The sequence below is a fragment of the Talpa occidentalis genome, unplaced genomic scaffold (assembly GCF_014898055.3).
Source record: "Talpa occidentalis isolate TD23 unplaced genomic scaffold, MPIMG_talOcc4v2.1 talOcc4.8, whole genome shotgun sequence".
Lineage (NCBI taxonomy): Eukaryota > Metazoa > Chordata > Mammalia > Eulipotyphla > Talpidae > Talpa > Talpa occidentalis.
In genome coordinates, this window is record NW_023605194.1 from 50043485 (window position 1) to 50070053 (window position 26569).

At 41.4% G+C, this 26569-nt stretch overlaps 1 long non-coding RNA gene across 1 annotated transcript; it reads right to left on the reverse strand.

Moving 5' to 3' along the window:
- LOC129145029 (uncharacterized) lies at positions 1 to 22656 on the reverse strand. The gene is made up of 3 exons (XR_008550016.1): positions 22622 to 22656; positions 17453 to 17553; positions 1 to 15 (listed from the first exon to the last, which is right to left on the reverse strand). It is a non-coding gene; the product is annotated as an uncharacterized LOC129145029 (long non-coding RNA).
- Between the last annotated feature and the right edge of the window lie 3913 nt (positions 22657 to 26569).

Sequence of the window (26569 nt, forward strand, 5' to 3'; positions counted from 1 at the left end):
TTCGAAATAGTGTCACTAGCAAAATGGGATGAAAGAAGCTAATTCACTTTGATAAATCCAAAGGGAGAGTATTTCTAAAGCATAAAGTCCAGAACAAAAAGTCCCCATGAAGGATGAAGAGCCAAAACCTGAACAAAATAGAGATTTATTAACAAGTGTGGGAAAAGATGGCAGTTGGGGAGAAAAGAAGTGTCCACTGCAATAACATTGTCATGACTGCCATTACAAATCCCAGTGACAACAGCCAGCAAGCTCTTGAGGGTAAAGTGGTAAGACCCCACAAAAAGATGTCTTCTGTTTATTATCATGGGCAGCAAAGAACATTCCCCCACCCCACCCCCAACTCCAGGAGGTGGGAGTATCTGTTCGTTTCTTAGGGCTGCTGAAACAAAGTACCACAAACTAGGTGGCTTCAGATAACAGAAATTTGTTGCTTCACAAGTTTTCTGGAGGGTAGAAGTCTGAAATTAAGTTACTGTTAGCACTGTGCTCCCTCTGAACCCTCCAGAAGAGAACCCTTTCTTCCCCCTTCCATGCTTCTGGACGTGTTGGCAGTCCTTGGCATTCCTTGACTTCTTGGCTTGCATGTATGTCTCCTCAGTATCTCTTCTGCCTCTGAGGACACCAGTCATATTGAATTGGGGTCCACCTTACTCTAGTCTGCACTTATCTTAACTTGAATAATTTCATCTGCAATGACCCTATTTCCACATAAGGTCATATTCTGAGGTTCTGGGCGTTAGGGCTTCAATAGGGGTTCATAGAAAGCTTTTCTTTCTCACAGGTTTTGGGGGCTGCAAAGCTAGAAGTAGAAACTGTTGTAAATAATTTGCTACTAATATCTAGGCTATAAAACACCACTCGGAAGTTTAAGAGGGGTATAACTGAGAGCAACAAAGAAGCCTTGTGGTAAAACATAAAGCTCTGGAGCTTTGGAGCCATCTTAGAGATGAGTGAGAATTCAGTTTTGCCATTACTAGTAATGAAACTATTTAGTTTCTCTCTGTAAAATCAGAATAATAGTGATTGCAAATGGGTGTTAAAGGAGAAAATTTATGTAAAGTGCTCAGTGCCCATACTTTTGACTGATATAGCCTCTCAACACTGAAAGCAGACTGATAACTTATTTTTCTCTAAGGGTTAGAAGGTAGGAGGAATCTTTTTATGCATTGTATTGCTAGCAATTTTCAATAGTTGTGACTTTGTTACTTACATTTTTTCCCCAAGGTCTTTCTCATTTTATCATTTTGGTGTAATATAATAAGCACCTGCAATTAATAATCTTATATTGTTTTTTACCATATTTTCCAACTTCATGCTAATACATATTCCAACTTCATGCAATACATAATTGGAGACTGTATTAGACTATATTAGAACTTTTGCAAGTTCTGTGGAGTTGCAGCCAATTTGATTGCTAGGAAGTTAATCAAGGACAATGATCACTACTGAAAATTTAATCATGTGTTTAAAAAAAAGGCCAGAGCAAACTTTCAATATAGAAATCAACATAGAACTCTAATTATAATAAATATCATTTATTGAACAGTTACTATGTACCAAATAAAATTCTAAAGACTATACATATTTTAATTCACTTATTTTTACAAAAAAATATGAGTTAGGTACAATTATTAGCCACATTGTATGGATGGGGAAACTGAAACACAGAGAGGTGACTGATACCTCCAGGGTGACAAAGCAGGTGGAGTTGTAATTCTACCAAGGCAGTCTGTCGTAAAGGCCCATGTGAGTTACCATCATGCTATTTAGCATTTAAACAGGAAAGCTTGTGGCAAGTCTGTTGGGGTCTGGACACAAGACAATCACCTGTCTAGGTCTGTACCCTGCTCACTTGTCTGCAGTTAACAGACCGGGTTACCCAAGGTTAGTTAATATCTTTTAGCTCAAAGTTCATCGGCCATCTATGTTCATCCTGATGGTTTCTCACTAAGGTTCCTTCTCTCTCCCAGAACATCCTAGTTTTGTGGTTGCAGGTAACATGCTAAGTTGTTCCTGTGAGAGAGGGTGATGACTTTACACAGCCTGGGAGATAATGAACAGAACCAATAATTGGCATCAGTAAAGCCAACTTTAATAATTACAAATGATCCAGAACTCAGCATTGCACATGAAATTGCCACATTTAATGCCATGAAATGAAAGAGTGCATGAAAACTACCCATAGACACCTGTGATAACTCTGTCTGTTATGCTATGTAGGAGGCTGTAAGGATAAATGGGACATAGTCCCTGAAACCTAGGAGCTCACAGTTCAGAGGGGCAGATGGCTAGAAAAGTAAGTAAGGGAAAAAAGTACAAAGCCATAGTAGAAGTTTGGATAAGATCCCATGGAAGTAAAAAGACTAGAGACTATCTTTGTTGGTGGAAGGCAGAAAAACATAGCAAAACTTTCAGCAGTCCCTGGTGAAATGCAAAAGTGCCCACCAGATAGAAGAACTGGCCTACCAGGTAAAGGACAGAGCGGAATGTTTCTCAAAGGGGCTCCCTGAACCTCATCGCAGAATCTTGCAGGATGCTTATTAAAGAAACAGATTTCTGGGCTTCACTCCAAACTTTGGGATCTGCATCCTGGTGGGTGTAGGGCGAGAGTCATCATTTTGAAGATGGTTGGAATTTGTGAACTGCAACATTATGCTGCATAGGATCCAGGATTCTGACAGTGGCTGTCCTGTGAATATTTGGGGGGAGGAGCTGGAGTGTTTGGGACAGAGAGTACAGAGAGGAAATAGCAAGAAATGATGCTTTAGGGTATGAAAATCCCTAAATAAAGATTTTGGACTTCATCTTACAAGCAGTGGTGACCCTGTGAAGGTGCTGAAGCCATGGTGTGACAAGATCAAATCCATTGTTTTGAAATGGGGAAGAGGGGCAAAGCCAGGGAGAGTCATTAGCATCCTCTTAGAGGAGACTGCTGATGAGGCCACCAACCAAGGCAGGCACAGCGGATCCCTTTCCTTATAAAGAGAACATAAACATGTTGTAGAAAACAGAAAAGAGATGAAAGTACCCCATGATCTGCCAGCCTATTAGGTATCTTGCTCATAGTCAATGGTTGAGATATATATATATCTGTAGGATGAATAACTAATTTAGTCAGTGCCATTATGTGCCAGCCCTGTGCTGAATGTTTTACATAAGTTAGCTTACTTAATCCTCACAACATGCTGAGATAGCTATTTCATTTTGCAGATGAGAAAAACTAAGTCTTAGGGAAGTTAAGCAACTTGCCCAAGGTCACAAAACTAATAAGCAGCATAGTCGAGCCACAAACACAATCTGATACCAGAGTTCGTGCACTTGGCTGTGACATGCACCGCCCCGCCAGGAGCGAGGGCATTTGCTTACAGGCTCTTTCCTGTGTGTTCATTTTTACATATTTACCATGATTATCTATAAAATCCTACTTTCTATTATACTCAGTGCATTTTTCTATGTCATAAAATGTTTTCATAAACCTGATTTAATGCATGCATGATTACCCACTGAATGGATACAGATAACCAGTTTTACCCATACCTTTCTCACTGGCGTTCTGGGCCTTCCTTATCCTCACTAGGATATAGAATATAGTAACAAAGATTTTCCATATAGTTTTTCCATAGACTAGATTCCTAGAAATAGAAATATCAATGGGTCTGGCCTCCCCGGTGGCGTAACGGGTTGAGCTCAGTGCTCAGCCTCTGCAGCGCGGGTTCGATTCCAGGCTGGCCAGGGAGATGCCCATATGGCGGGGCAGACCTCTCCTGCCTTGCCCGCTGCTCCCCTCAGCAGTGTTTTTGGTTTGTCTGCCTGTTCTGCTCCCCACTCTGTCTTTGGTGAATCCTCTCACCCTCCCACACCTCTGGCCTGTACCCCAGTTCTTGTATAAAGATAAATAAATCTTCTTAAAAAAAAAAAAGAAAGAAATTCCAATGGGTCAAAGGCCTCATCACTATTGTGAAGCCTTGGTTCTCATTGCTAAATAATAGAAATTTCTTACCAGTTCACAGTTATCATGCATTGTATAACTCTAGGCAAAGTACCAGAATACTGATTTTACTTCATTTGCAAAAAGCTTTATTCCTTAACAGTTCCTCTCATTAAGAAATCCTAAAATGATATATTGTATGTAACTTTAATCTGTACTTGATTACCAGGGAGTTTGCAGATTTTCACATATCTTTATTAACTAATTACTTTCCCCCGTGTGTATTATCTGCTTATGCACTGCATTTGTTTATCTTCTGGAGAGCTTTTAAAGAATCATTTCCCAGGAAGGCTATTCAGATTTGGGAAAGACATTGGGGTGAGGGATGAGAAGAGTGCCAGGGTTTGAGAAAATCTGTCACTGAGTGCTAAACAGTCAAATACCTCCTCAAGATCAGAATCTACATAATTACACTATCTGGACAGTTGATAAGACAACCCCCTTCCTCTCAGATACAAATTGTGCCCTACAAATTAAACAACTGGTACATAGACACATTTAAACAGAGTGTTAACTTTGTTCTATAGAAAACTCTCATCAGTGAGTATGTGTGGACCTAAAGTCCAGAAATGACACAATTAATTATTTTTCAATTTTAGCGAATAAAACCTAATCAGTGTCTCCTAAAGGTGAACTGCCTGCCAAGGTGTACTGATTTAGGTGATAACAGTGTTACTGTTTATTTTAACAATTATCTATTTATTTTAATATGTATCAGGAAAAATATAAGCTGGTCTTCAATCTGTGATTTCATGGACATGATTTTAAAGAATAGCATGACAATTTTTGTGAAGGCATGAATCAATTGCAAGAAAGAAAGAACTGTACAGGGACTTGGTGAGAACAAAAAGCACAATATTGGCTTGCTGGTAATGGAGATTTCAAATACAGCTTCACATCACCATTGGATACACATATCTTGAGAGCCTACTACATGCCAGACTCTGTGCTCCGTACCAAGGAGGCAGAGATAAAGGGGTAGACTTCTTCCTCTAAGAATTCACAGTCAAAGCAAGAGAGAGCATGTGAACTGGTTAAGTGTGGGAAAGCTGCAGGGATGGAGAGACAGGGTGCATGCTGAATAACCAGATAATCACAGACAATCGTGATTAGTTAGAATTAAATCCAGTCTTAGTGGCTAGACATTGGCATATTACAAATATCTTGCTGCTGACTTCCTTTCACAACGTTCTTGCCTGGCAAGATGACACTAAATTCTTCCTTCTGTCCCTCCTTCTCTCCTTCTCTTCCTCTCTTCCTCCCTCCTCCCTCCTCTCCCCTCCCTCATTCTCTCCATCCCTTTCCTCCTTCCTTCTCTTACTTCATTTTTCTTATCTTTAGTCTCTCACTACCCCTCTAATTCAAGATTTGTTTTACATGCTACCAAATTTCCTGCCTGAAAAACAAGGCACCTAGAGTATCCAGGTGTGTGCCACAGGGCATCAGGGAGATGAATTAGATGCATGTACCTAGTATAGCAGCCTCAACTGGTAAATCAAGTCTTCGTTCTTCTCACCCTGATGATTTCCTTTTTAAAATTCATCTTGGAGGAAGTTGTGTAACCTTTATTTTCCATCCTGGGTTTCTAGCTCACTGAACTTTGAATAACAACCGGCCACTTTGAGGACTGTGAGCTGCTGCGGGGATGGGAGAAGAGGAACTACTTCTGGACGATGGTTTGCCAGTTGTAATTGATGACACAAACTTGGAAGGATTATAGTGACCCTAGAGGACAAGTGGCATGGATTGCCTTCAGCATGCTTAAGCAGGTGTGGGCACCTGCTCTGAGGAGCACAGCTGTCCCGTAATGTGCTCTGGGAATAAAATAAAGGCACACAAGTTTCTGCCCTCAAGGACCGTAGAAAGAGAGTGGCTGGTGAAATAATCGTATATGTGAATAATAACCTCACCCAAGGGAACGTGTGATAAATGCACAGGAGACATACAGAAGAAAGATTGTTTCTGACAATATCTGGGAAAAAGAGAGGTTTCAACTTTCCCAAACTCTGTTCAGACTGAATGAATGAATGAACGGATCAATCAACAAATGGCCTTGAAGGATCTTTGAATAGGATTCCAGTAGACACAGATAGGAAATAAGAGCATATGGTTAGAAGAGGGGAGAAAAAGGAGGAGGGAAAAAACCAAGATGTGAACAGTGCAACACACCTTGTATTTCAGAGAGATGAGAAGTATTTGGGTACTGAGTAGACAGATTATAGTAGAGAGTTTGTTTAGAGAGCTGGTGGGTGGAAAGCCTGGAAGGTAGATTAAAGGACCCACCTCAAGGGCATTGGGGAGCCATCAGCATTTTGTAAGAATAGTGAGAGTGACTCCCATTTGTTCTTTGGAAAACTGTTATGGCAGCTGTTCAGATCTTGGGATGGAGGAGGAAGAAACTAGAGAGGAAACTAGTTGGGCAGCTATTACAATAGCCAGTTAAGCGCTAACAAGAGCCGGATGAAGACTGTGAGGGTGAGAATGCAAGAGAGGCAAAGATGCAAGAAACAGTTTGGAAATAAAATCGCCATAGCCTGGCAACTAGTTGGATAGATGGTTAGAGAGAGAATTGGAAGATGGCCTTAATGTGGAGGCTGGATGAGAACAGAAGTGTTGCAAACTGAGGTGGAATTATGGGGACTGTTTGGGACTCTTCTTCATCTAGGTGTGGGTTTAAGCAAAGCAGGGCCTGGTTTTGATGAAAATACTCAACATTGGCTGTGCCTGGAGAAATAGGGATGCTAACAGTTAATCCCATCATGGTGGCAAGTTTAAAATGACTAGAGAAAGCTTACAGAGGGCCTCCCTGATGGCACAAGGGGTTAAGCACAGCACTATGAAGCAATCTACAGCCTTTGCAGCATGAGTTCAATCCCCGGGCGGCTAGGGAGCAACCCACATGGTGAAGCAGACCTCTCTTGAGTCTCCTGCTGCCCCCTTCAGCAGTGTACTTCGGTCAACCTGCCTCTTCTGTTCCCCACTCTGTCTCTGGTGAATCCTCTCACCCCCCGCACCTCTGGCCTGTACCCAGCTCTTGTATACATGAATAAATAAATCTTTAAAAAAGAAAAAAGAAAACGCTTACAGATAGTAGGAAGGAGAAATTGGAAAAGTGCTTTAAACACCTCCAGGTATTAGTCTTATGAGTTGAGAAATGACTGTCTTCAACACTTTTACCCCTATGCTTGCTGACACGATGCCAGGACCCTCTGGTTTCATACCTTCCTCCTGGAGCTGTTCTATTGGGTCACAGTCAAAACTTACCAGGCCAAATGCCCCTGGTCTCAGGGCCCTGATCTCTGGTAAGTGGCAATTAGTGAGGCAACTCATTTATCATTCATTCACTCAACAAAGAGTCATTGAATGACTACTATGTCCAGGCACACTTTACTATAAATTCTTGTCATCCTTAATCAGCATTCTAGTGGGGGAAGCAGACTTTGAATAAAATAAATAAGCAAAAGATCTGTTAGACCGTTGTAAGTGCTATGGAGAAAAATAAAGCAAGGAAAGAATCTAGAGTCATTGGGTAGGGAAGCTGCTATTTTATGTAGGGAGGTTAGGACAGCCTCCCTACTAAAAAACATTACAACTGAGTGAAGTCTTGAAGGAGAAGAGAGGGCGAGCCATGTGTATATCGAGGAAAGAACATTCTAATTGGAAGGAACACCAGAAACCCTGAATTGAATGTATGCCCAGAGTAATAAAACAGTAGTGAGGAGGTTAGTGGGGATGCAGCAGAGTGAAGGAGAGGAAAAATATGCAGTAGGACACTTGGAAAGTAATGGACAGTCCATCCTTGGTCACTTCACTGGGATCTTTTGAGGACGATAATTGAATCTTTTGAGTGATCCTAAAAATGGGATTTTTTTTTTTGTCATCGAGAGGACAGGTATTTGACCATCTTTTACTTGCGGGTCAGGCTTGCTCTGTAAAGAACCAAGTGGATGTCTAGACAGAGGAAGGAAGAAAGGTTTTGGTTAGAAAACACCAAAGCTCTTGTTTTGTTTGGAGGCAATAACAGTGTAATCCCTCTCCCCACCCTGACTTGTATTGTTGTGGCTCGGAAGAGACCAGGGTCCTCTTAACAGTCTTTGCAAGGCTGATGCACATCAGAATTACTAGAAATGGAAAGATTCTAAGAAAACAAATTATTCTAAAAGAAAACCAAGCTCTTTGTTTAACTCTTTGCATTGACAGTTGTGTTTCATTTATAGTGCCCCTTGTAAAAATTTTTACACCAAACTGCAGGGTGGTGCTGGGAAGAAGAAAACCAGGCAGGCTAAAATCCCTCAGATTCTATACTTAAATCCCATCTCCATGGCAGCATGACAACTAACCATGTGGAACCATTACAAGTTTTGAAGAATAGCTTTAGATAAATAATTCTTCACTTATCTAAAAGCTGCACTTGTTTCATGAAGAGGTTTATTATAGCTCCCTCACAGCAATTGACCATCAAATTGGAAAGGGGGGTGTTTTTCTTTATTTCTCTGAACTGGGCAACTCACTGCTTTCACTCTGGCTGGGAGCCAAGCCCCTTGCAAGGACAGAGACAAACACAGGAAGGGGGAGGGGGGTAGAATGGGACAGAGGCCTTGTCCATGGTGGAGTCATATGAACTTGGAGATCAAAAGAGCAGTACTGACTTTAAAAGACTGTGGCACTATTCATGAACCCGGTGACTGCCCAAGAAGGAACACAACTGCTTGTTGTCACCAAAAGATAAAAAGCTGCAGCTGCCCCCCATCCCCCACCTCCAATCCAAGCTGGATCCCCCCCCTATAAGGAAGATGGAGACTTTGACTCTACTTGGTCACATTAATTGGTGATAGATGACAGATCATAAAATAACACCAACAAAAGGAAGTTGCCAAAGAAGGACACTGTAGTTTCCCTTTGGAGAATGCTCTTTGATCTGTCAATCTCTAAATTTTATGCCGCTTACTTGGTGATGAAGTGTCCTCATCCTTGACCTTAATATAAATTAATTTAATCAGCTAAGTTAGACATGGAACAGACTGTAAGTCTCTACTATAGCAACTCCCAAGTCTGACTCCCTGGAATCCTATTTTCACATGTCAGTAGATATTATGGGGAGGGGCAGTGAGACTTTTTAACCAAAAAATGTTGGGGGGCCTCCCTGGTGGCGCAGTGGGTTGAACACAGCATGTGAAGCTGTCTGCAGCCTCTGCAGTGCGGTTTGATTCCCGGCCAGCCAGCGAGATTCCCACATGGCGCGGCAGACCTCTCCTGTCTCACCCGCTGCTCCCCTCAGCAGTGCTTTCGGTCCGTCTGCCTGTTCTGCTCCCTGCTTCATCTCTGGTGAATCCTCTTACCCTCCTGCACCTCTGGCCTGTACCCCAGTGCTTGTATAAAATAAATAAATCTTGGGCCTCCCCCGTGGCGCAGCAGTTGAGCGCTGAGTTGCGAAGCTGCCCGCAGCCTCTGCAGCGCCGGTTCGATCCCTGGCTGCTCCCGGCCACTGGAGGAGGGTCCCACATGGCGCGCAGACCTCTCCTGCCACCCGCTGCTCCCCTCAGCAGTGTACTTTGGTCCTTCTGCCTGTTCTGCTCCCCGCTCTGGCTCTGGTGAATTCTCTCACCCTCCTGCGCTTCTGACTGTACCCAGTGCTTGAATGAATGAATAAATAAATCTTGTATAAATAAATAAATCTTTAAAAAAATAAATAAATCTTAAAAAAATGTTGGGAAGTGCCACATTTAAACAATATTGAATAGGTTTTCTTTGCTGGAAGATTGTTCAGAACTTTTCACATTCCTAAATAATAAAAAGGAGATATTGCACCCATTTCCCATACTTGGATCACACAACTCATTTTTCAAGGGAGGGCCCAGGAGGTTACAAGAATAACCCATTGTCATACTAGAAGCAGCCAAATGATGACTTCCCAAGCTCTCTTCATTTGCCTGGAGAACTACAGAGCAGCAAAAGCTGGAAGCATGAGCCATTATACCAAAGGAAAAGTAAAAATCAGGTCCAAAAAGTAAATATCAGGTACAAAACTTGGGGAGCTCAGTCTTGAACTAGTGTGTCGGTGAAAGATGCCAAAGGTAGTGTATGAGGGAAAGAGCGTCTCAGACGCCAGGGATCAGGGGCAAGTAAGGCAATGGAATTATAGAAGACACGGGTTGTTCATTTGCTCTACAAATCCTTCTAGAATGTTGATAACATGCCAGGCACCATACTAGCCATTGGGAATGCAGAGGTGGACAAAGGTGTGTCTCTTAAAGCCTGCCCCTGGAGCATAATTGGTTGGAGCTCTATCTTAAATTTGCTGTGGTGACACCCCTCTCCTCCCACCCCCGTCCCCATAAGCTGCCTTGCCCTTTATGCTGGATAAGGTCTAGGTTTTACAGAGTACAGGTGAGAACCTACAGGCAGGTCCAGCTTTTGACCTTTGACTTATCTCAATTATCAGATCCAGAGAAAAACTAATCTGTTATTTGGATCATCTTGTTTAGTGCTTTGGTTATTACTGCAGAGGCAGAACAGGAAAGGCTTGGCTGATCTTCTGAGCTTGGCTAAAGTGGGTCCAGCTGGCATAGAGTATGTGCTTCATGTGATGATGGGATAAGTGGCAGAAAGCTGTAGGATGAGGAGGCCAGACGCAGGAAGAGTCTTTGCTACTTTCTCTGATATTTCAGTAAGTCTGAGATGCAAATTGATGACTGGATTCCCTACCCAGAAGCTTACAGAAACTTCAGTGATGAAGACTCTCTCAAGGTACAAATCAGAATTTATAAGGTCAGTGAGTTGAGAGCTTGTGAAATCATTGAAACAAAAGATTCCCTAAGGGAGCTAACGTACTCTTAAGTCCAGGCCTGGGGAGGTCCATCTGGATCACCGCTAGATAATGCATCCAGACTGTATATTGGACCTGGTTGTCACAAGTTCCTTTTCCATAAAGAGGCATTTTGTTGAGCCAGTTGAGGTACGTACATGAGAAATTAAAAATGTGGCTTTGGGGTTTCTTGGTTGTATGAGGTTGTTTGGGCATTTATTTTTTCCATCAGGGAGTGGTTAGTGAGGGCTTGGATTTGGTGTAGGGTTTTATTTTAGTCTCTCCTAGGCTTCAGTCGCCACCAGGAGCACAAAAACAGCCAGCTACTCCAGGGTTGCAAATTCAAGTTATCTATGACGTAGTAAGCGATCAAACCCTAATACACTGACGAGAGGTGGGGGGGGGTGTAGGGTGTGAGAGCAAAGGCCCTGTTGTAAGGAGGGCAGCTGCTACTCATCTCCAGCTGATTCTTAGCAGTGTGAGTGCAGCTTTATTTCTGATTTTTCAAGAGAAGCTAGAAATCAAAATTATTTTATGTGAAATTTTCTAGTTTTTAATTGTTGGCAAGCAAATTAAAATTTAAAATAGCATGTGAGACAACTTTGTGCAAAACAGAACACATCTGGAGGCTGGAGGCAGCTCAAGAACCACCACTTTGCATTCTCTGCCACTACCTCTACTTTGAATTCCTTGAGCAAAGAAACCGTGTCACCTCTACCTCTCCTGAATAAAAGCCAAATAAAAGCCAGATGTGACTGGAGCATGGCTCATAAAAGCAATAGGCAGAGAGACGCACACGACAGAGCTGGCGGTGGTCCCTGAAGAGAGGTGGGAGAGCTCTGGAGTTGCAGGAAGGTTGACTGGTGGTGGTTGGCCACAGCAGGGCTGTCAGACGCTCCAAAATCTGGCCTTCGGAGGTGTAGTTAAAGGATGCACGACAACAACGTGTTGCTCAAGACTGAAGTCAAAGTAGTTTCTCTCTTTACAATCTGGAGTCTCTTTTCTCAGAACTACTCAGATTCTTCCCTCTTCCCTGTATACCAATTTGAACCAAAACTCCTATTTTGAGCAAATCCTGAACCAAAACCCAGAACCAAGGACTTTTCCCCCTAGAATGCATTTAGTATAGTATATTTCACTATACAGATTTATGAATCTTTGTTCTTTATATAAAAGAGAAAAATTAAAGAGAAATATAAAATTTAACTTTAAAATCTATGATAAAACCTATAGAACTGTATAACACAAGCAGTGAACCCTAAAACATGGGTTTTACTTAACAGTGTACCAACATTGCCTCACCAGTTGCTAACAAATGCGCCACACCAATGTAGGATGCTAATAATAGAGGAAACTATAAAAAGGAGAAAAAGGGGGCCCATGGGGACTCTTGAATTCTCTTCAATTTTCTGTAAATTTAAAGCAGTTCTAAAAAAATAGTCAATTTTTTAAAAAAAGAAAAGAAAATTGATTGTCATGTTGAACACAAAATAAACCATTTTTCAATGAATCATAATGTGTTTGGGAAGTTAAACATGTGTATATATATATATATATATATTATAATTTAATACTATGTTGGCTTTTTCAGTTTTATCATTTACCTGGTAATGATGCTGATAGTAAATTGTTTTTCTTGCATTATTTGGTATAGGGCTTTATCCTAGACTCTTCAGTGGCTATGGAGAGCACAAAACCAAACTAGCTTGGTCGATAATTGTGTACTTTGCCTAACTTACTCAAATATGTGCAATCAAGTCTCTGAGTATTCATTTGAATTACTAAGAGTTCAAAGCTCACTGAAGATGCCTCATGATCTCCACAATTATTTGCTGAAATTTGCTTCTCCATCACGGTGTGTAAAATAGAGAGGATAAATTTGCACTTTTAAAATAAGACCGGATACTGATACACACAGGATTAAAAAAAAATCCTACAATATATTCATTTGTTTCTCATTTTAGATACTTTCTTCTTTACCCATTTAGCTACCAAGTTCTCGTTAAACTGTAATTTAAGAACATGGTGTTCCTTAAAAAGATCATTGTGTGATAAAGAAGGAACGGCATTTTGAAAGGGATTTGTGACTCCTCTGGATGATTTTATTTATAATTTTCTCCCCAATGAATTTAGCATAAATTATAGACTAAATAGCATAAATAGATTTACCTTTCTCAAAGTTTTGTGGTTTGGACAGTTTCTATGTAACTCATTTCTTAGCAGGATATCAGCTCTAAGCCAGAGGGAAACCACCGCTAGAGATGTTTCACTAGTTTCTCAGTTTGAAATGAAAGTAAATGTAGAATTATTTATGACTTTTACATACTGTTAGAAAAGCACACAGTCTTCAGCGATAATATGGTTTCTCCTTTCAGAAAGAACATCATGTAAAACTGTGGCAACGGTTTACTTAAAACTTGAACCAGCTTATGAGTTAGTCTTTAATTCTTTTATTCTTCTTACAATCAAAAGCTGTCTGAAACATCTTTAGTCTTCTTTCATGTGAAGATATTCATCTCAGTTAGCGTGCATTTAACAATGTTATTGGTATCATACTTACAATAAATCATCAAATTGTTGTAGTGATTATTCATATTGCATGAATATTAAAATATTTTTACAAGAACAACTTTCTTCAAAAACTGGAAAATCCTCAGAAGTGTTATTTGTAGAGTTGATATGAGTGTACTATTAGAATCAATACTCGTCAATGTGTTGGTGAAGTTAGTCATCGGTTTCTAGAAAAAAGTCTTTGAGCTGGTAGACTTTTCCACTTCTGAAGTTAACATTAATGTCATCAGCTGACATTCTAATGACCTTATCAACCAGTGCACTGCACTCACAGCAGAGAAAGCATAATCATTTAATTGGTCACTTGTCGCACCTGGCAGGACATCAAGTTCAAGAACTTTAACATTATCTTCAGGAATTTCATTAAAATATCTTACTAATATAGGGGCAACTTTTTTATTTTTATGGTGAGCCAAGGCTTTCCTATGGCTGAGATATGAGGCTTTACCATGTTCTTGTTAAATCTTTTGAGAGACTACAGCTGTGTTCTCTTATGTTATACTATTAGTTTGTGCTCGTGGAAATTTATGGAACTTAGGTCAGAGATGCAGGCTAAAGATCTTAAGTCATGATTGTGCTCTGTGGCATTATATGGAATTACCACTTTTTCTCAGAGTATCTTTTCTGGGCTAATTTATCACTGAATCATAGAAGCTCCAGATCTGACAGATAATGACAGTTTTCTTAAGTTGAAAATACAAAAAGATAGCAGATTTGGCTCATAAGAAGCAAGAGTCTACATGTAGTTTGACACTTTTTTAGGTGTTATACAAGAGCATTTCTTTTGTTAACCTCATTGAATGTTTTCTTCTTGACCTCACCCCTTGCATTCATTTTGATACTAATATAAAATGATTTAAATAATTTAAACACACTTCAAATATCTTTAAACTACAGGCAACAGCAGAAATAGTAATTATCATGGAATCCACTTTGCCTCATTGACATTCCACACGTAAATTAAATGACAGTTCACTATTCACAGAAGCCAACCTCTCTCTTTCTATGTCTTTTTCTCTCTCACCATCCTAATGCTCCTTTCACTTACAGGTGTCTAGCACCTTACTTCCCTGTCCCCACCCTTCACTTCCAGGTGCTCATGGATTTAACAATAAGCCCTTATTTTTACACAAACATTTTATGCAAACATCTACATGATATTGTAATCACTTATTCAACTTATGATGTTTCATCTTTTGTAGTTCTCAGTCTTAAATTTCTTACTCTTCAAAAATGACTATGACTGAATTGATTCTTTGAGTCACTATCTTTTAAGATCTTGGAAGTTTGGGAACATTTTTACATTTATGCCCCAAAAGGGAGCAGAATACTTGAAATACATGTTTCATATCAAAAGCCAACTTCCCCCCAAGCCTATGTATCCTGACTCTTTGGCCCTGCCCCTTGTCATTCTAACTTAGTATCCTGTATCATGTTCTTCATCATTACATATGCACTCATCATTACCTAAATGAGTCTTACATATTTATAGATTTTGATGTGTGTGTTTTCTAATCATAATTCTTTCTTTTGGAGCAGGGTTTTTGTTTGCTCTTATCTGTTCTTCAGTGCCCCAGAACAGTACCTACAGGTGCTTAGCATATAAGTTGGTTAAAAGAGAAATAAATCTGACAAATTGTGATGGTCAGTTTTCTTGTTTGACCACCCATGAAGTCGTCAAGGTTTGATCTGGAGGTGTCAGTGTTTCTCAGATTCTCTCTTAGGGTCCCACCAATTCCAGATGCTGGCACTTTTTGGAAAAGGGTTGCCTCCTGGCTCCCATAGCAAAACAGAATGCTTTGGGCAGTCTGCTTTTTACAAAAGATTAAAGGGAAGTTCACAGAGGTCAGATAAGGTGAGTGAGGTCATTTAGAAAGCAAGGGCAAATGGAGGCTTCCCTAGAAAAACGAACTGAATAATTTTTCAGTATATACATTAGTATGTTGCATAAACAGGGCTGCATAAGGTAACATTTTTTAAAACTAAGAAAGGATAAATAGTAATAGCTTGCTTTCCTTAGAAATTTATTAAGCATTGAATCATATTACACAGGTGTGGATTTCTAATTCTACATACTGTTTCAAGAAGTATTTTATAGCAGCAACTATATACTAGAAAAAAGAACATCGGCCCCTGGAAATCTGAAAAATCAGTATGTATTATTTTATCTAGAGTCATTGCAGCATTGAAGGTTATACAGAGAGGTAACACAGAGACTGTCTAATAATCAACCCCCTCATTTTTACTGATAAAGATTCTGGGGGCCAGACAGGGGACTTGTTTAGAGAGCTTGAACTTAGATCCTGTGCTGGATAATCTCAATTTTTCCTCAGGCTTCACTGTCCCCCATTTTCCACACTTCTTTGTGGATTATATTACCCTCTGGGTTTCCTTGGATTCATTGGGTGAGAGGCAAAGGCAAGGGGTTAGATAAGAGGTCAATAGTGGTGTATTTATTCCCCCAACAACTTCCCAACAAGACTAGATTTTGGCTGGGGTTGAATTCTTTGACCTGTAGCTGTAGCTCCTGTCTGTGGCCTTCTCTACAATGCTGGTAATCATTTCCTCTCTATCTTTTCAGACCCAGTGTGATATGATTTTGAGCTCTTGCCAGTCTCAGGTGCTTCATCAAACTTTACTAGTTTCCCTTAATCCTGTACATGTCTTTGTCACATAGTTCCCTTTTCTTTAATAGACCATGGCCATGCCATGGGGTTCCTACTAGGACTCTGGTCACATTCAAATTCAGGACTCTGGTCACATTCAAATTCAGGACTCTGGTCACATTCAAATTCAGGACTTCTGACTCCTTTACTGCTTTTTCCTTTATATTTCAAATTCATGGGCTCATGGGCTCCTTTAGAAATGCATACAACTCTACATGCTCAGATCATATGGAAATATTTCCAAGTACTTTAATAGAGATATAATAGAAACAGAATCTAAAAGTATGAGTAATGAGTACCATAGAGAGGGGAAAGGCTGACTCTACATAGGTTCTGCAGGAAATCTTGCAAAGGTGAAATTTGACTGGGGCAAAAAGTGGAACCACCTAGTGAAGTAGGAGGGCGGCATGGTTCCTGTGTGGTTAGAAGTGGGGTTGCAGCTTTCGATCCTGCAACAGCTGAAGTTAACCCACCCAGAGTATGATGATGAGAGATGGATTATTTTTTTATGTAGCCCAGCCTCTAGACATAAATTAATCATTTATCTGTGTTTAATTAAGCAGCAGCCTATCTTTCCAACACTAAATAGGAAAAAGGGCTGCCTTGGACATAAGGAGAGAAAGTCTATTATTCTTCAGTGGGATGTCTTTTTTTTTTTTTTTTAAGATTTATTTATTTATTTGTTTATACAAACACTGGATACAGTCAGAAGCGCGGGAGGGTGAGAGAATTCACCAGAGCCAGAGCAGGGAGCAGAGCAGGCAGAAGGACCGAAGTACACTGCTGAGGGGAGCAGCGGGCGGCAGGAGAGGTCCGCGCGCCATGTGGGATCCTCCTCCGGTGGCCGGGGAGCAGCCAGGGATCGAACCGGCGCTGCAGAGGCTGCGGGCAGCTTCGCAACCCAGCTCTCAACCGCTGCGCCACCGGGGAGGCCCTTCAGTGGGATGTCTAATTGAGATTTTTCAAATGTCAGTTTGACCAAAGCAGAGTTTTCACCTTATATCCTGACTTCACTGAAATATTATCTTTATATATTGGTATTTCATGTTCTTCACTCCTAGTTGCTTCTTTTTCCCCATGAAAATGGTGTTTGAATAAAGCCATGAGGTAAATGGAGAGCAGTTTTCTGAGTACAGCTATTCCTCAGAAGTAAAAGTAGCTTTATTCTAATCTGGAATCTGTGCAATACCTCATTTGTGTGACCTCATCAAGTTTCTGAAGTCAGGTTCCTCCAAATAAAATGAAAACACTGGTTAGGTCACTTCTGCTTCTCTGATTCTATAATCTTCTTAAGAACTAAACTAAGCTGTAGTATTTTCCATCTTGAGCTCTGTTTGATGAAACAATTCATGAACTTAAGGTTCTTTCATCCTAGACCATGGAATCTGTTTAAAAGAGAAAGAAATAAAGTCCCTGTACCTCCAGTCCTCCATTATCTCTGCAACTGATATCAGATCCAGAGACCACACTTTCCTGGAGCTCATCCTCTTCTTGCCATGATCTCTCTGGAGATGTGTCATCTAGGAAACGGAAGGCAAGGCAGAATGTTCCATTATCTAATCATCCTGTTGGGAGGGTCAAAAGAATCATTATGAGTCTGTATGGATTATTCAGATCATGTTTCTATTCTGCTTGACTCCAAGAATTCAGCCCAGCACTTTCCCTTTCGAGTGGCCCAAGGTTAAATAATCATTTTGACTAACGTCTCCACTCCCTAGCCAGTGGTTTTGATGCCCTATGGACACAATCTATGAGAAACTCCATTTCAATGGTTTGCAGCAATTTTGGTTGCTGCAAAAGTCACTGAAATAAAGTTCCTTTAATTTCTTTTCTGCCTGGCAAACTTTGCCTCATAACTTTAAAGCGTAGCTCAAATAGCACCTACTCCTGAAAGCATTTGTCAATACTCCTTGTACCAGGTAGAATTAATTCATGTTCTCTTCCGCTTCTGTGCTTACGCACCCATGTCTTTCCTGGCATTTATTGCCTTACAGAGGATTTGATTTTATCCGCTAAAAGAGGAGATCCTGGTGGTCTGAGAACTTCTTGTGTTTCTCTGCCTGCAATAGTAACTGCTTAGTGATGACTCTTTAAGAAAAGGGGAAGGGACAGAGAGAGGGAGGGGAAAGGGAAGAATTCTTGTTGCAAATGCTTGTAAGGTTTTCTCACACATGTTTTGAGAATGAATGACTTAACTGCATAGAAAATGCATGAGCCTCTTTGACAATGAAGTAAGAAGAAACAGAGTGTGGCAGATTACTGCTGAATGGTTTCTTTTCTCTTGCTCCTCCATACCTGCCTTTTCTATGTCTCATCTTTGGGTGGTCAAAGTTCATTAGGGAGGCAGATGCAATGACTTTAACTTCATGAGACACTGAATAGAGATGGCTTTTTGTTATGAGAGAATCCATCTCTACACTTTCCAGTGAATCAAGGCATAAAAGAATTCCTGTATTCAGGATTGGGTTTTCTCTGGCATGGGGTATCATGTGAAATCTCAGCTTATGCATAATTAATAACCCTTCTTGGGGAGAACAATTTGGTATGCATTTTAGATGCCATGGAATTCACCAAGGAGTGGTATAACCAGGAAAATTGGGATGTTATCTCTGTCCCCAACTAGCTGGTCAGCAGGTGTCCCAGCTTAAATGTCAAAAAGTTATTGGCCTTGCAATCTTCAACGATCTCAAAATTCTCAAAAATTCTAATTCTCATCTTCTTGGTGGATAGGGCAGTTTCTACAGACCATTTACTGTAAGAGGTGGAAAATGTCAGCTCCATATTTCTTTCGAATCTGTGATACTAAACAATCCATTTGTTAAACTTCTCACTAGTGTCCTGGAACTGGTTGGTAGTTTGGGCACTGATAATATTGGGGTCACTGCTGATAATGTCAGTTGCATTTGTTCTGCAGTCCTTTAGGAAACTGCAGTCATGAAAATTCTGATAGAATCTTAGAATCTTAGCAAGAGTTCTAGACCTAGAAGTCAGTTATGTCATCTAGATTTCTACACAGCATTAAGAAGAAAGCTGTGAGAAATGTGGATCATTGATGAGTAGTGCTACATTTAATCATTTTGTGTTGTCCTGGAAAATAGAAACATCTAGTTCATGCAAAAGAACTCATTCAATCAAAAATATGCTTGCTAAGCATCTATTATGATCCATTCACTGTTCTAGGTGATTACAGTTCATCAGTGAAATAAAAGAAGATCTCTAACTTTATGGAACTTATATTCCATGTTTGGAAGAGAATGGGCAGGAAATGAAACACCTAGTAAATAAGTAAATTACCTAATATCTTAGAAGATAACAAATGCTATGAAAAAAAAAAAAAGAATAGATCCTGGTAAAAGGAATTAGGTGCTAAATAGGCAGGTAGTAGGAAAGTGGCAATGTGTGCTCAGAATGGGTCTGAGACAGTGATAGCAAAGCAAAGGTTTAGCAGATGTTCGGGAGTTAGTCAAGCTGACGTATGGGAGAAGAACATTCCAGTAAGAGGCACCAAGTAGTGTAAATATCCTAAAGTAGGAATGTGCTCTTTGTTGGGGCTTAGGCATAATAAAGCTCCTTGTTGGAGCTTAGGAGTAATAAAGAGGTCAGTGTGGATGGAGCAGAATGAGTTAGGGGACAGAAATAAGAGGCAGGAGGAATATTATGGGGGGCAGAATAGAGGTTTTACTCAGAATTATATGGGGAGACATTACAGAGTTCTGCACAAAGATGTGATGGAATTTTGCACATGATTTCAAAAGATTGCTTTAGGGCCTCTCTAGTGGCGCAAGGGGTTAAGGTACAGTCTATGAAGCTATCCGCAGCCACTGCAGCATGAGTTCGATCCGCAGCCAGGAAAAAACCCACATGGCACAGCAGACCTCTCCTGTCTCGCCTGCTGCTCCCCTCAGCAGTGTATTTCAGTCAGTCTGCCTGTTCTGCTCCCTCTGTCTCTGGTGAATCCTTTACCTCTGGTCTGTACTCCAGTTCTTGTATCCATAAATAAATAAATCTGAATAAAAAGATTGTTTTGGTCTCAGTGTTTCAAATGGGCAGTGTTACAGACACACCTAATCTGCATGGATAAATTCCATCAGGTGAAACCTGTTAATATGGTTGAATATAGTATCTTTTGTTTCTCTAACAAGTATCAGAAGATATCATATTTAAAAAATGAAACAATAACTTTTGGATCCTACTTCCAGAATGACACTATGGGTGTGGTATAATGACCATGATTGAAATCTCCAGTGAAGCTACAGTTAGGAATGGTAAGACCATTCCTCAGTTTCTCCTTCATCTGCTACCTTAAAACTGAAATTATCTTCTTATGTAAAATTCTATGCTATTCATAAATTATGAGAGTCAAGAGTATAAAGATAGATGAGATATGGTCTCTATCTCCTCCTATATATAGTTGCCAAAGAGAAAATTTAGATCATGGCATGATGTTACATCTCTGGTCTATGTCAGGTGCTTTCCTCATTTCTTTAGATAATCAAGTGCTCTTTTGTTGGGAATAAATCACTGGAAGAACTCAAATTAAACTCCTACATTGGAGACAACATGACCCTTGCTTGGAGTCGAGGTCAGTTTTTTTTTTCAAAAGATTTATTTTTATTTATTTGTGCATATAAGAATTGGGGTATAGGCCAGAGGTGGCAGTGAGAGAATTAACCAGAAACAGAATGGGGAGCAGAACAGGCAGATCTACTGAAATACACTGCAGAGGGGAGCAGTGGGCAAGCAGAAGAGGGCTTCTGCGCCAGGTGGGTCAGCTCCCTGGCCAGGGATCAAACTCATGCACAGTGGCTGGTAATAGCTTGATAGCACTGAGACTTAAGCCCTGTGCCACTAGGGAGGCCCCGGAGTAGAGTTCACTTTGTTCCACTGTGTCATGAGCAGAGGAAACCTAACTTGTCATTCTATAAAGTGATAGATTCTCAACCTATCATCCTCCAAGGGGATGTGTGGCTATAGTGAAGAGAGTAGAAGATGGTGGTATCTGAATAGAAAATTTACATTTCTGAATCCATTATAACTAGACCCAAAGAGTGAAGTCACATCCAAGAGTGGTATGTAGTCTTCAGAGCATTCAATAGATAAAACTGTGACCCTAGAGAACTGAACATTTTTGTGAGGTTGATATAACCCAACTTAACAAGAAAGACAAGCAGATGGCATTTTAGTTTTCTGGTCAAACATCCATAACAAAATACTACAGACTGGTAGTTTAAACAACAAAAATTAGTTTTCTGACAGTTCTGGAAGCAGAGACCAAGGTTATCAGGTTTGGTTTCTGCAGAGTCCCTCTCCTTGGCTTACAGAGGGTCACCTCCTCCATATGTCCTCATATGGCATTTCCTCTCTGTATGTGTATCCTGATGTCTCTACTTGTGTCCAGATTTCCTCTTTTCTTAAGGACAACAGGAATTAGGGCCCACCCTAATGGCTTAAATTTCCCTAAGTGATCATCTCTGTCTCCAAGTACAGAGATTGTGAGGCACTTGGACTTCAACAATATGAATTTCTAGGGAAGAGGGGAACATAGTTTAGTCCATAACAGATGGGATAATCCCATTATTCAAGTCGAAGACAGATGTCTTAGGAGTGTTCAGCCATTTCTACAGGTAAGTTCATATTCTTTGGAGCAGAATTTCTGTGGAAAAATATGAGATCTCTCACAGGCAAAACCCAGACCTTGGTTTTCTAAGAGGAGGGATAGCATTGTATAGCCTTTCATGTAAGCGTCTTGGGTACAGAAGGGGCTATAGATCTCACTTACATGAGGAAGTGAGCTACCTGGCCTTAGTGTGGTTCTCTAATTAACTGACTCACACAGACAACAACAGATAGAGAAACTGTGATTGAAGGACAAGTGGTTTTCTGGTCAATGTATGGTACATTGTGAAAAGGGACACTTGGTAAGCATTTAGTTCTTATTTTCTAATGATGTTATAAACCAGACAAGAGAAGAAGACATTCATGGTTAGATGCCCTGTGGTTGCTGGTGTGTAGGAATATTCTTGTAGAGTGTGAGCACAAGACAAGGGTTGCAGGAAGGGGATGGGTTTGTTTCTAGACTTCTCAATTCTCATCCAGTTTATAGTAAGCTGACTGGTAATATTCTCATGAATGCTTCCATATACACTTGTTCTCTGACCTCAGTTTGCTCTGCAAATGGCAAATATCTCAAGTCATAGAACCCTCAGTTTGGAGTTATTGCACGAGTCATTACAGAAATCTGAGAAGAACAATGGTGCATATTATTATATTAGACAGCGAGAATGAATAAGTTATTTGGAGGAGTCTGGTGGTTCAGAATGCTCCCCATTGAGGGATGCTAGGTTTCTGGGTTGAATGATTTCAGAAACTTAAGATATCAAGATGTTTTATTTGTCATCACATTGAAAGAAGATAATTTGTTTTAGGACAAGGATTCTTAATAACTTCATTGAGGAGATACATGATTGTAGTGAAAGAATATAGCTATCAAGAGGATTAGACACTCCTGTCTTCATTTTGTTTCTGTAACCTCCATGGGAAACTATGTTGCTTGGTGAGTCAGAGATCTACACAAAAGGAGTTACTTACATGATTCAAATGTTTAAATTCTGGGACGAAAGAAAGATTTCAAAAGTAATTCTTATCCATTATTAAAGTCTGTCTGGCATGTTGAGAAGTACCAGAACCCATGTAGACCTGGTGGGAAACAGACAGTGGGTTAGCAATGTCTTTTGCAGACATTGCTGCATGATGTATGTGCTCTATTTGAGTCTCACTGACTGTCTGGTATAAAACCATCAGACAAAGTAGTCATATGAATTCATAGACACACAAATGCATGTGCATGTATGTCCACTCACACGCATACACACCTACACATATTATTAGAATGGGGGCCAGGCACATGCAGGGGTTAGCTGGTAATCACCAACATCTATTTTGGACCTTTTCTCTGATCAGGCCATCCTCTCTGTGGATATGTTCAGTCAGGTCAGAGTTAAATCATAAAGGCCTGATGTGATGGTGCTTTGAAATGATTGCATAATTCTGTGAACCATTTTAGATTCACTTATCTTTTCATTCTCAGAGGACAATCTTATTTACCAGATTGGCACACCTTGCTATGGCCCCTGTATAGGAAAAAGAATTATCTATTTCAGTAATGTTCATGCTTTAGAGGAACTCTAAAGATTTATTTTATTTATTTGTGCCTACAAGAGCTGGGGTACAGGCCAAAGGAGCAGGGGTAAGAGGATTCACCAGAGACAGAGTAGGGAGTAGAACAGGCAGATCTACTGAAATCCACTGCTGAGGGGAGCAGTGAGCAAGACAGGGGAGGTCTGTTGTGTCATGTGTGTCAGCTCGCTTGCTGGGGATGGAATTCATACTGCAGTGGCTGCAGATAGCTTCATAGTGCTAAGACTTAACCCCTTGCGCCACCAGGGAGGCCCGGAACTCTAAATTGTACCTGGACCCACCCTGATACACTAAACAAATAAGAGGCAGCAGTCAGCTTGCTCTGGCAGCCTCAACCATCCTTCTTTGGCAGACACTGTTTTCCTGTGAGTAGAAGACCAGAAACACATTTACAGTGAAGCTTAGGAGTGCATAGTTTGTTATTTGAAAACCACTTATCTAGTATATTTCCTTCATTCCAGATATGAGAAAAATCCAGCCTTTGGAAAGTAAATGGTTTACTCAGAACCAGCTGTGCTCTTGGGGTAAAGAACCCCCATATCCTAACTCATCATCCAGTGCTCTTTCCATGAGACCAACACTTGTGGATTTGGGGGAGCTTCTTGGTCAACATGGTCTAAAATCTGGGTGTTCAAGGGGAATGAGTATCCCCAGCCCCACCCCGGGAGGACATGCCGAAGACCCCACAGAGAAATATGTCTGCTTTGTCTCTCCTCCATTTCATAAGTGAAACCTGACGGCATAGATTAGAAAAATAATAAAAGGCCATCTCATCGGTGTTCCTATTTATTACACATTATCCAGGTATCTGGTTGCAAAACCTGCACTCCTACTCCTCTCTCATTGTTAACCACGGTTGAAGCAGAACACACCGACCTGCTTCATCAGATAACATCAGCATTTCGGTGAGTGCTCCCTTTCCAAGTGACTTCCACCCTCCTCTTAGTTACCCTTCTCCGCACTTCCCCAAAAGTCTAACAGGGGGACCTTTAATTAGCAGCAAAGCACCCCTCCTTTACTTGTGCTGGCAGCTTCTGTAGTCAGTCAAGGAGAAAATCGAAGAAAATAAAATTGCACCCCTTTCAGAGAAACTAGACAGACCGCCAGGCTGTAGGGTTAGAGAAAGGAGCCTGGAGGACTGAGACTCAGCTGACCAAGAGGTGGTAGCTCAGTCCTCCTCTTCTGGCTCAGCTCACACCCACCTCCCCAGCCTATGGAGGACACCAGAGTTTGTGAGAAAGCAGCTCTCTTCATTGCCTGTGTGGCGGGGGTGGGGGGGTGGGGGGGAGGGGGGGTTGGGGGAGAGGAGATGGGAGGGGGGACTAGAGAGGAGAGGGGAGGGGAGGGCTGGGGAGGGGAGGGGAGAGGAAGAGAGAATGAAGTGGAGATAACAGGAAAAGAGATGGAGATGAGGAACAGAGAAAAGGTGGGAGAACCAGAGATAAGGACAAGAAGGAGGGAAAGAGAAAGGAGAAGGGAAAGGAAAGGAGGACCAGAGGGAGCTTTATTGAAAATGTGTAAAGTTAAAAGCCAACTCAAAGCCTCCCCAGCCTGAGCTGCCATTTAGAGGCTCCTGAGGTGGAAAGACTGGACACAGAGTGGAGACCTCTGGGTTCCAGTCTCACTTCCACTGCTGACTTGTGTGAACTTGAGCAAGTCTCCTTTCCTCTCTGGGCCTCAGTTTCCTCAATGTGTGGTGAAAAGGGTACATGAGAGGCCCCGGGTATCTCTCCACCCTTCCCACCAAGTCAACCCTTGCCCTGGGGCAGTCTTGAGTCTGTGCTGAGGAGACACCAGGAGGAGAACAGAGCCCTTTGTGGCCAGCTGGGGACCGACAACTTGAAAGGCAGTGGGGGCAGGAGAATTGAAGCGTTTTTGTTGTGGAGGAAAGCGTGGGTTGCAGGCAGGGAGCCAGAAACCACTGACATCACCATAATACTTGGAACGGGCCTCTGAGAGGTGGGTGGGAGCCTCAGGGAGTGGGCAGAGTTACCTGGTGAAGGGATAGAGGGTCTGTCTGTCCCAGGAGCAACAGGGACAATTGAAAGGGCTCACGGGCCCTGACAGTATCAAGAGGCTGGTGGCCATGAACTTGAAGACAGGCGGAGAGAATAGAATTTGGGAGATATTTCCCCACTCAGTTCCTTGCTTTAGGTCTTGGAATAGAGGATGGGAGGGAAAGAGGAACACAGTCATTTCTAGACAAAATCCTCTCATCACTTCATCACTGGACCTTAAGTTGCAAACACTTGTTGATCTTCACCTTCACTCTAAAGCCCCAGAGTCTGTTCCACAAGGAACTGGAGGTCACCTCTGTGATAAGGGTACCCAGAAATTGCTTCTCTGCCCTCAGATGTGGCTTCCATCAAAATGTCACAGTGCTTGTAATTTTCACTATTATAGAGTCCCTTTTTTTGATTAAGTATTTCTCTCTTCCCTTCGGTCTTTTGTTAAAATAATATCTCATCCCTCCTAAGGATCTGCATATCTAACATCTTCCTGCATTTTAGTGCAAGCTTATCAACTCTCTGGCAAGTCCTCCACCACTGAGCTCAGGGCAGACCATGCTAATCAGTTACTGTGCTCTTTCCTGTTAACCCACATACATCCTCAGAATCCCTCTCAATTCAGGGATCTAGGCAGTCATTACCAACTGATTGGAATTAGCTCTTGGGATTGGCCCTTTTTGTCATCCCTAGCTTAGGGTGAATTATCAGACATTTTCATTAAGACAGGAATGTCCCAGGAGCAGGTAGAAGAGGCAGTCAGGTAACACTATGAAAGTTGGCAAGAGGCAGAGGAGAGAGAGAGATGAGAGAACAGCTAATCATGCCTGTTTTTAGTATTATTTGTTCTAGCCTCTTTGTAGCTTTTCCTTCAGCTTCTCAGAGCTTCCTTTATCCTCAGATTCTGTCATTCTGACTCTCTTTTCTCACCAGAGGTTAGAATGTTAAGAGAGAATTGTTCAGGGTACACCAGATTGAAGTGTTGGAATAAGTGGAAAGCAGACGAGTTCATTCCATTGCCCTTAGAAGCTGGTTTCTGTCTATGCTCACAGATACCTGGACATGCCTTATTCTTCAGGGTAGCCTTTGCAAGATCTTTAAAAGTCCACACCCCTCTTCTGCCTCCTCTTCAGTGATGGGAACCTCATTACCTCATGAGACAGCTCATTTCATTGTTGAATGACCTAAGTGGTTAGAAAGTGGTCAGCTCACACTGGGTTGAAATCTCTCTGCTTGACAAGTCCACCCATTAGTACTGGTTCACAGAGCATGTCTGCTTCCTCTTCCCCCTGGGGTCAGCCTTTCAAGTCGAGGGAGGTAGCTATCCCTAACC